The 9,174-nt window shown below is 44.7% G+C and overlaps 1 protein-coding gene across 1 annotated transcript in view; it reads right to left on the reverse strand.

Annotated features, from left to right (window-relative positions):
• Positions 1–8,965, reverse strand: part of AGPAT4 (1-acylglycerol-3-phosphate O-acyltransferase 4) — a 150,424-nt gene extending 141,459 nt beyond the window's left edge. Inside the window, exon 1 of the mRNA XM_023223650.2 lies at positions 8,728–8,965. The gene's annotated coding sequence lies outside the window, so the exon portion shown is untranslated. The remainder of the gene's footprint in view (positions 1–8,727) is intronic.
• Positions 8,966–9,174: the final 209 nt, after the last annotated feature.

A 9,174-nucleotide genomic window follows, 5' to 3' on the forward strand; every position in this document is an offset into this window, starting at 1 on the left:
GGGTGCTGGATTAGTACCCGCTGCTGGACTGGGTGCTGGATTAGTACTGCAGTGGCGCAGCGCTCACTGTGATGGTCAAGGAAACAGCAATGAAATCCCCAGGTGGGAGCAGGTTTGTGAGTACCTCTCTGGATTCTTCTTGAGATATGTTAATCTGTTCACTCCAAAGAGGTTTGGGAAAGGAGGCTCCCTAAACTGGTGGGTGGCGAGGGGAACGAGGAGGGCCTGTCTGCACGGATCTGGGTGTGGAAGGGGTCCTATCAGATCCTCGAGCTCGCCCAGTTCCTCGCTGCACCGGGCTGCCTGCGTGACCCCCACGCAGACTTATCAGGGCAGAAAGCACTAAATATTTGAATACATTACAGCCATGTGTCTACTTTTAAGTTGGTTTATGATTATTTTTCAATTCCCATGTAAAGTATTTCTTCATTTAAATTAATGAGTTGCCACTTTTGTTGGGACCCTATTAGTCCTCAGAAATGGGTTTGCTTTGATTGGACCAACCGGATTCCTGAGTGTATCTGACAGGGCTGGGAATTCCCCCTCAAGCAGTGGTTCTCAGTTGTGGGCAAGTTTGTTCCTCTAGGGGATTTCTGGCTGCCACAAGTAGGAGTGGGGTGACTCCCCCTGGCACATTAGAGGCAGGAATGCGGCTAAGCATCCCATTCTGCACAGGTCGGCCTCTTCCACAACAAAGGATTACTGGGCCCAAAATCTCAACATGGAGATTGAGAAACACCTCACCTCAAGGAATGTCACCCTTGAGGCCCTGGCCAGGAGGCCAGTGATGAGGCAACCCTGATCACCTGACTTCTTGTGCCCATCTCTCCTCTAGGCCACAACACACATTCAGTGCTGGGCACTCTGCTCTGTGCTACAAACGCTGCGATTACACCTGCATGCCATCAATGAGCATCAGTGCAGTTATGAAGAGAGGACTGTAATCATTGTCATGGAATGTAATCATCTAGAAAAAGTGACTGTTTTATGAAGGACGAATGGGGTGATGGGAGAACGTCAGGAAAGCAGAGGCTGGAGGCAGATGCTAGAAATGGACTCACAGGCATAGAAATGGTTCCTATGCAGGCTACCCACACAAGAGGCCGAAGAATCTGCTCACCATCCGCCTTGCAACCTGCCCTTCCCCCAACAGAAAAGAGACAATAAAGAAATGAGCCCGATGACTTACTCCTGGGAGGCAGGACACAGTCTGAGATGATTGCATTGATTGTCTGCTGATGGCTGCAGGATCCTGGGAAGAAGATGTGCTTGCATGGACAGATAAGTTCTTTAAAATTTCATCCATCTCGGTTAACCTCTACCCACAGAAGACTGACAGCTCACGAGGAGCCCATGGAGATGGGCAAGAGACCAAATTTCACTCCAGGATCAATTCACGTCTCCCATTCTCATTTCAGAGTTCAGCTAGGATAAGCACTGGCAGGGTCTTTGCAGATAATAATTTTCCTTCAAACTCAGTGGTGGATTTGTGGAAAGTCCACTGAAGAACAGAAAGCCTCTGACTCCATCCACCTACCTACCGCCTTGGGAACTCTGAGAGCAGCTGCTCAGTCAAGTTCAATCCTTGGTTAAACATTGGTTTTAAGAAGAGTTCATCTTTAATTTAATGTATGTACTGCATTGTCACTCAGATGGTTTTAATCACAAGGCCCTTTCCCTTCTCCCACCATCTCTGACTAAACCATAATAAAAACAACACTCCCTGAAAACTACAGTAGCTTGTTGTATAAAGTACTGCTGTTAGTTTTTCTCCAAGTTCTAAAACACTACCTTTTCTTGCAGTAATTTTGCTGCTCTTAACAACTAGGATGAAAGGCATGCAAAGGTCTACACAGCAGAGATTTGTTCATTATTTGAAAAACATTAACTGGGAGCCAGGCACAGTGGCTCACACCTGTAATCCTAGCACTTTGGGAGGCTGAGCTGGGCAGATTGCTTGAGGTCAGGAGTTCGAGACCAGACTGGCCAACATAGAGAAACCCCGTCTCTACTAAAAATACAAAAAAAAAAAAAAAAAAAAAGCCAGGTGTAGTGGCACACCCCTATAGTCCTAGCTACTCAGGAGGCTGAGGCAGGCTTGAACCCAGGAGGCGGAGGTTGCAGTGACTCGAGACTGCGCCACCACACTCCAGCCTGGGCAACAAGAACAAAACTCTGTCTCAAAAAAAGAAAAGAAAAGAAAAATATTAGCTAGGCATGGTAGTACACACCTGTAGTCCCAGCTACGTGGAAAACTGAAGCGGGAGGATTGCTTGAGCCCAGGAATTCAAGGCCAGCTTGAGCAACAAAGTGAGACTGGCCTCTTAAAAGAAAGACCAGTCTCACTTTTAACATTTCAAACAAAACTAAAAAATAAACTTACTACACATCTGTTATGTGCCAGGCTCTGCACTGGGCATGGGAGACAGACTGTGGAATATGCCGTGGCAAGGTATGAATGTGCAGGGGAAAGCAGAGCCTAGATGATCTGAGTTCCCATCTCAGCTCTGCTCCTTCTTATGATCTAACTGAGTTGCTTAATCTCCCTCATCTTTACTTTCTCTCTCTGTAAAATGGAGCCTGATGAGCGTGTTCACATGCTAGTTTTGTTATGAGGCTAAAATGAGTTAATAGATGTGAAGTCCATGTACTGGCACATAGGAAGCCCTCAATCAAGGCAGGCTGTTATCATTCTCGCATATCCTGTAGGTCAGCCAGTCACCTCAGTGTCTCTAATGACCCCTGCAGGTTACCTGGCATATCCTAGACTGAGGTATCATCTCCTACAGGAATGTTTTATTCTTCTCTAAAAAAACACAATGGGGGCCAAGCGCGGTGGCTCACGCTTGTAATCCCAGCACTTTGGGAGGCCGAGGTGGGCAGGTCATGAGGTCAGGAGATCGAGACCATCCTGGCTAACATGGTGAAACCCCGTCTCTACTAAAAATACAAAAAATTAGCCAGGTTTGGTGGCGGCACCTGCAGTCCCAGCTACTTGGGAGGCTGAGGCAGGAGAATGGCGTGAACCCAGGAGGCGGAGCTTGCAGTGAGCTGAGATCCGGCCACTGCACTCCAGCCTGGGCGACAGAGTGAGACTCTGTCTCAAAAAAAAAAAAAAAAAAAAAAACACACACACAGTGGGATACATGTGCAGAATGTGCAGGTGTGTTACATAGGTATGCATGTGCCCTGGTGGTTTGCTGCACCTACTGACCCATCCTCTAAGTTCCCTCCCCTCGCCCCACCCTCCAACAGGCCCTGGTGTGTGTTGGTCCCCTCTCCTTACAGGAATTTTAGTGTCTGGCTTCAAAGTACCATAAAGTTCAAAATGCACCTCTCATCTTGGAGGATCCCACACAGAAATGACCATGAGGCAGTTGTGATGTTTAACCTGAGCAGAGATGTCTGTGCCAACCAGAGTTATTGGGAACAGCGTCATGCTGATATTATCTGAGTTTAAAATAACCCAGAAAAAGAACTTGCTAAATGTTTTCTCCCAAGGTCAGCCAAGCAGAGGGGTGTGGTTTTCCAGAGGAACTTTGTCATGTTGCCCATAGAATTTCCAGGCTGACGGTGGAACTTAAGCTGGGGGGAAACAATTCTAGTAAGAAGAGTTTCATGAGAAAGTGCTGCAACGAGGTCTCAACGCTCTTCGTGTTGAGTCTCTAGAGCCTCCGCTAGTTTCTGGATGCACTGCTGTTACGATATAAGACTGAAAGGTGTAGGGGGTTGAAACCCACTTGTTTTTATCAGAACAAGACACAGACTTGCAGTATATTATGAGAAATCAGCTCCAAAGGACATGAGGATATTCAGTAAACTAATGGGTATGTAACTGGACACAGGTAGTTTTTCTTTTTTAAAATGCTATACTTTGAGTCAATGTGGGAGCAGCTATTGTCACCTGGAAATCTATGAGTAATTCACTATGAAAGGGAATCTTGAGAGATTCTCTCTCTCAGCTTCTTTCAGAAAGAGAATACACAAGCCTTCTCTTCCTCTGTGTCTCCTGTATTAGAAATTCCACTCTTCCCATTTAGTTAACTAATAAATGTTTACCATCCTTACGCTCAACCAGCATGGAAGATACAAAAAATCTATGAAATGGACAACAGTCAACAGCTAACCACTTGATCCCTCTCTGCCCAGCACAGTTTATGCTGTGTGTGAACAATTTATAAAACTGTTCAATGAAAGAAGCATCCTGTTTCATTAGCCAATAAGTGCTTCTATTAGAATACCCCAGGGCAGGCGCGGTGGCTCACGCCTGTAGTCCCAGCTGCTGGAAGAGCGGGGCTGAGGCAGGAGGACTGCTTGAACTCAGGAGTTAGAGGTTGCAGTGAGCCATGATGGCGCCACTGCACTCCAGCCTGGGTGACAGAGCGAGACCCTGCCCACCCCGCAAAAAAGTCATACCCCCATGGTTTAGGGAGCTGTTTCCACATTGTCTTCCTGATAGATCCTAAGCTTCTTTAAGGAAAAACCTGTTTCCCATTTATTGCTATGTCTATAATATATAGTGCCTGAGACATGATAGTCAACACTATTTGTTGAATAAATGAAGGGATGGATGGGTGGATGGAGGACAGATGGATGTATCATGTATGTGTGAACGAATGAAGGAACGGTGACTGAAAGGTAGGACTTACGATCAAGGGAAGAAGTAGAGCAAATTAGATTGGAGAAACAAGTTAAGACAAATAATGAAACCGATGGGAAATCTTTGTGAATCAAGAGAGAGCCAAGGAAAAGAAGACAGGTTAGATGGATTGTTCCATGATAATGTTAAAAAAAGAAAAATTATACTCCTTTTAAGATATTTCCTCTTATTCAGTCATTAGAAGAAAATGGATATCAGCCAGTCATGGGGTTTCCCTTGGAAACTCTTCAGACATTTGACAACTATAACTATTTAAACTGTATCTTGTTTTGCTCACAGTTGCATCTGTGGGACCTCACACATATTAAACACATAATAAACATCTGTTGAAAGAAAGAGTTCATGCTTTAAGCTTCCTCTTTCCTACAGCCAGGCAGCAATTGCAGACCCAAGCCCATGCATGAAGCCAGATTTCAGAGTTCCAGCGCTTCCTTTCCAAACTGATTCGCACACAAATAATGAATTTGAGTTGCCCAAGCTCTAGGAAATGTTACATGATTATTATGATTATATTTCAAAATATGAGTGATGAAAGGCGTTTCTCCAAAGATTTAGATGTCAAACACCTTTCAGAAATGTGAATGTGGGACAGGCGCGGTGGCTCACGCCCATAATCCCAGCACTCTGGGAGGCCACGGTGGATGGATCAACTGAGGTCAGGAGTTTGAGACCAGCCTGGCCAATATAGTGAAATTCTGTCTCTACTGTATTAGTAGTACAATAAAAATATTAGTAATACAATAAAAATAAAAAATAAATCAGCTGGGCGTGGTACCACATGCCTGTGATCCCAGCTACTCGGGAGGCTGAGGCAGGAGAATCGCTTGAACCCAGGAGGGGGAGGTTGTGGTAAGCCAAGATCACACCATTGCACTCCAGCCTGGGCGACAGAGCAAGACTTCATCTCAAAAAAAAAAAAGAAATGTGAATGCAGCTTTGTCCCATAACCATTGGACCTCCTTTCCAGAATAAAGGAGACTGCACAACATGTGTGACATTTACCAAACCCTCATTTGAGTATCCAATAATTTAAAACAACGGCAGTGGCAGGAATTATGAAGATGACATTCTGGGTAAGTTCCTGGCTCCCTCTTCCCCAGTTTCGTACCTGTTTACAGTCTAGTGTAAGTCTGGCCTTTTGTTGTTAAGATGAAGCTAAAAAAATATTGGATTAGGAAGAATTTTGCCTTCTGTTCAGTCTTTCTTCTAACAGTCTTTTTCTGATTAAGAAAAACTCATCCCCAAATCTACATCTACTTACGCTTTCAACCAGCACAGAGTATACCTGCTCTACTTCTACAATAAAGACTGACCTCTCCCTTCTTGGAGTTAAGAACCCTGAACCATGATCCATTTCTTACTACCCATCTTTGCTGTCTAGGACATCCTCTCCTTCTTCCCTTGAACCATCTGCCTCCTCTCCTATAAAGCTTCAGCAGCAGGATCAAGACTCTCCCACTGGTGTTCTTCTCATACTAACTGCATCTCCTTGACTGGCTGTTGCTTCCCCCTTCCTTCCAGCTGTGTGCTCATCTCTTCACCACCCGTTTGGTGGATTTTAAACTTGAGAGCACAGACAACAACTGCTGCCTTCTTCACCAGTTCCACAGCAGAGCCTCGCAGACAGTGAGATCCCAATACAGTGACGACTGACTCACCCTCTGGGTGTCACCTCTGTCAGCCTTTTCCATGGGACCCCTACATTTACTTTCTACTCATAGCTCCACTTAGCTTCCCCAGGCCAAAGCTGCTGTTTGAACCTCTACTCAGCATCTGAATATCAGAAAGTGTTTTGTTTGTGCATTCGGTTTGGGTTTTTTGTTGTTTCTGTTTTGGCTATGCTTCCGAGGAAGTCTTGCTCTTTTTCCTTCGAATTCTATTCCATTAGGCTTTTTTGCTGTGAAACTGCTGAGTCTGGAAACTCAAGAGAACCGACATGGCAGACTTTGACTTACATGCTGTCAATCTGCTTTGGAAGGTCATGTGGCATATCTGCCCTTGAGGACCATTTTCAGGCAGGAAAAACAGTAATTGAAGCCTGGCTGTGCTTTTCAGAATTCTTTGCAAACATCAAACACTCACAATCCAACCGTTCCTCTGTGTACTAACGTGCTTTTCAAAATGAGTGTCATATTCTTTTTAGTAATACTTTTCTATGTTTTATGCCCTTTAAATAGTTTTCGTCTTTAACTCCATGTAGCTCTAGTTTGTTTTATGCCATATGCTATTTTGCCCCATTTTCAGGTACTTTTCTACCTGAATTACTTAGGTCCTCTGGATTTACAGCAGATGTTATAAGACATAGATGATAGCATATTTAGATAAGGATCACAGCAAACAGAACCTCATTGAAACCACCCGTTCTTCCTGCTTCCAGGGTTGCTCGAGGTTTATAAGTAATGATTTTGGCTTTAGCAGCCAGAAGGTATGATGAGGGCTAAGTGACCTTCACACATGTTTATCCTAAATTATAGATAATTTTAAGAGTCAAGAATGGGATTACTACTTATCTGTTTTATAAAGGCTAATTATTTGGGATGCCCGTCAGAAGAATGGTAACCCTTATCAAACACTTCCTTAGACATACTGAATAAAAGCATCAGTTTAGCCGGTACCTGTTAAGAGGCCTATTGTGACTATGTCTTTCTAAGAGATGTGTTATTTTATTCTAATTATAATTAACTTTGCTTATTACTAAGTAGATAATAATTTTCTCATTTCATATTTTTTCTCAATATCAATTTTTCTCCCCAGAGAGAACATTCAGAAGATGTAGTCCTTTTAACGTAGAACTCGAGATGTGCCCGTTCTCCCTGCCCGCCTCCCATGTCCCTACACACACACACACACACACACACAAACACACACACACACCTTCTCCCTTCTCTCAATATACTTTTTTCCAACTGAGAGTGGTTGACTAATCACAGATGAGTTAATCCTTCCACAGTTTTGAAAAAGTCGAGCAACCCTCACCTTGAAGAGAGTGAATAGCGTGGCTAACCCATCTAAGAACAATGCACGAAAATGAAAAACGGAGAATCCTGCCGGGCAGTTAATTTGTTACTCATACTTGTTGAACTTAAGATTTGGAGCTAAAGAAGTGCAGATGAGAGCAAAGACCCGTCTTTTAAATATTTAGGCTTTTAGGCAAACCTGGGCAGGCAATATCACATTTATCAGTGCGAATTCTCCAATGCTCTCTAAAACTTTATTTCAATGATCTCACCTCCTGTAAGGAATTAATTCCCCCTTAGCTTGACCACAGGATCAATATCATATCTTGAGAAGTGTTTAGGTTTTCTAAAAAAAGACCAGACACTGAAGACTTACATAAACATCAAAGCATTCCTTTTTTAATTCCTCGATATGATGGAGAAATTCATAGGCCGAAAATTAGGTAAATAGAGAGGTAATTACCAATGCCTGTTTCCTTGACAACTCCCCTCCCCCACCCCTCCTGTGATAGGGAAAAACCAAAATGAAAGTGAGGAGGGGTAGCCACAAGCCAGGCTGGATTTTAGCAAACCAAAGCAAGCAGCAGAGCAGAAAGCTGCAAACTAGACACGAAATACAAATAAATCAATGTATATCAGGGCTGCATATTGTGTAGTATTTTTGTGGTTGCCATAGAAACGTCAGCGACGGAAGAACATGTTGCATGACACAAAAGAGAGCAATATGTAATAGGAACATTCCCCCACCACCACCCCCCGCCCAGCTTCGTCTATGGCAGAGAAAATGCTTTAGCCCCGAGAGGAGGCTGGGTGGGTGGGTAAATGAAGCCAGGAACAGCAGCTTGAAATCACAGCCCAGAAAGGGACGCTCACCCGGCCCAGCACAAAGCGAGGGTCCTTTTGTACCAGCAGAGCCTCTCTTCGCCTCCCTCCAGGCGCCCCCTGCACCTTTCCCCCGCCTGCCTGGCACTCCCCCTCCCCCGAAACCTACCCCTTGCAGAGGTCCTAAGGAAATCCAGCCCAGGAGAGAAAATACGATAGGAAGAGGAATGCAAACATCAGCCACACCCAGCGGGAAAGGTGCCTGCGAACGGCACCAGGAGCACATACCTCCTTCCTGGAAGCCTTTGGCACATGGACTTAGAAACCAGAAGCTGAGACGGAGCCGGCTGGGTTCAGAAATTGCCACTAGTTTATAAGAGCTGTAAGTCAGCCAACACTGGAAAGAAAAAGCGAGACTCCACCCATGGGGTGGACCCTTCAGGAAGAAAAAAAAAAAAAAAGTGGTCCTCAGCTGACGTCTCTCCCCACCCATGTCACTTCCTTTTAAAGCTACAAGTTAGCAGTTGCCGAGAGGGAAGAGCGAGCTGGTGTAATATGAGTCACTCCCTTCCCCTTCCAATTAGTGTAAGGCAGTGCTTCAGCTGGCTTCACGTTTGAAATTGCTTTTGAAATCTGGCTCGGGAAGCTGCCAGGATAAAAAAAAAAAAAAAAAAATCAAAGCCCCCTAGAAGTGGCCTTGCTTTCTCTCGCCTTTCTCCCAAATCCTGTTGCATC

The sequence above is a fragment of the Piliocolobus tephrosceles genome, chromosome 5, assembly GCF_002776525.5.
Source record: "Piliocolobus tephrosceles isolate RC106 chromosome 5, ASM277652v3, whole genome shotgun sequence".
Taxonomy (NCBI): domain Eukaryota; kingdom Metazoa; phylum Chordata; class Mammalia; order Primates; family Cercopithecidae; genus Piliocolobus; species Piliocolobus tephrosceles.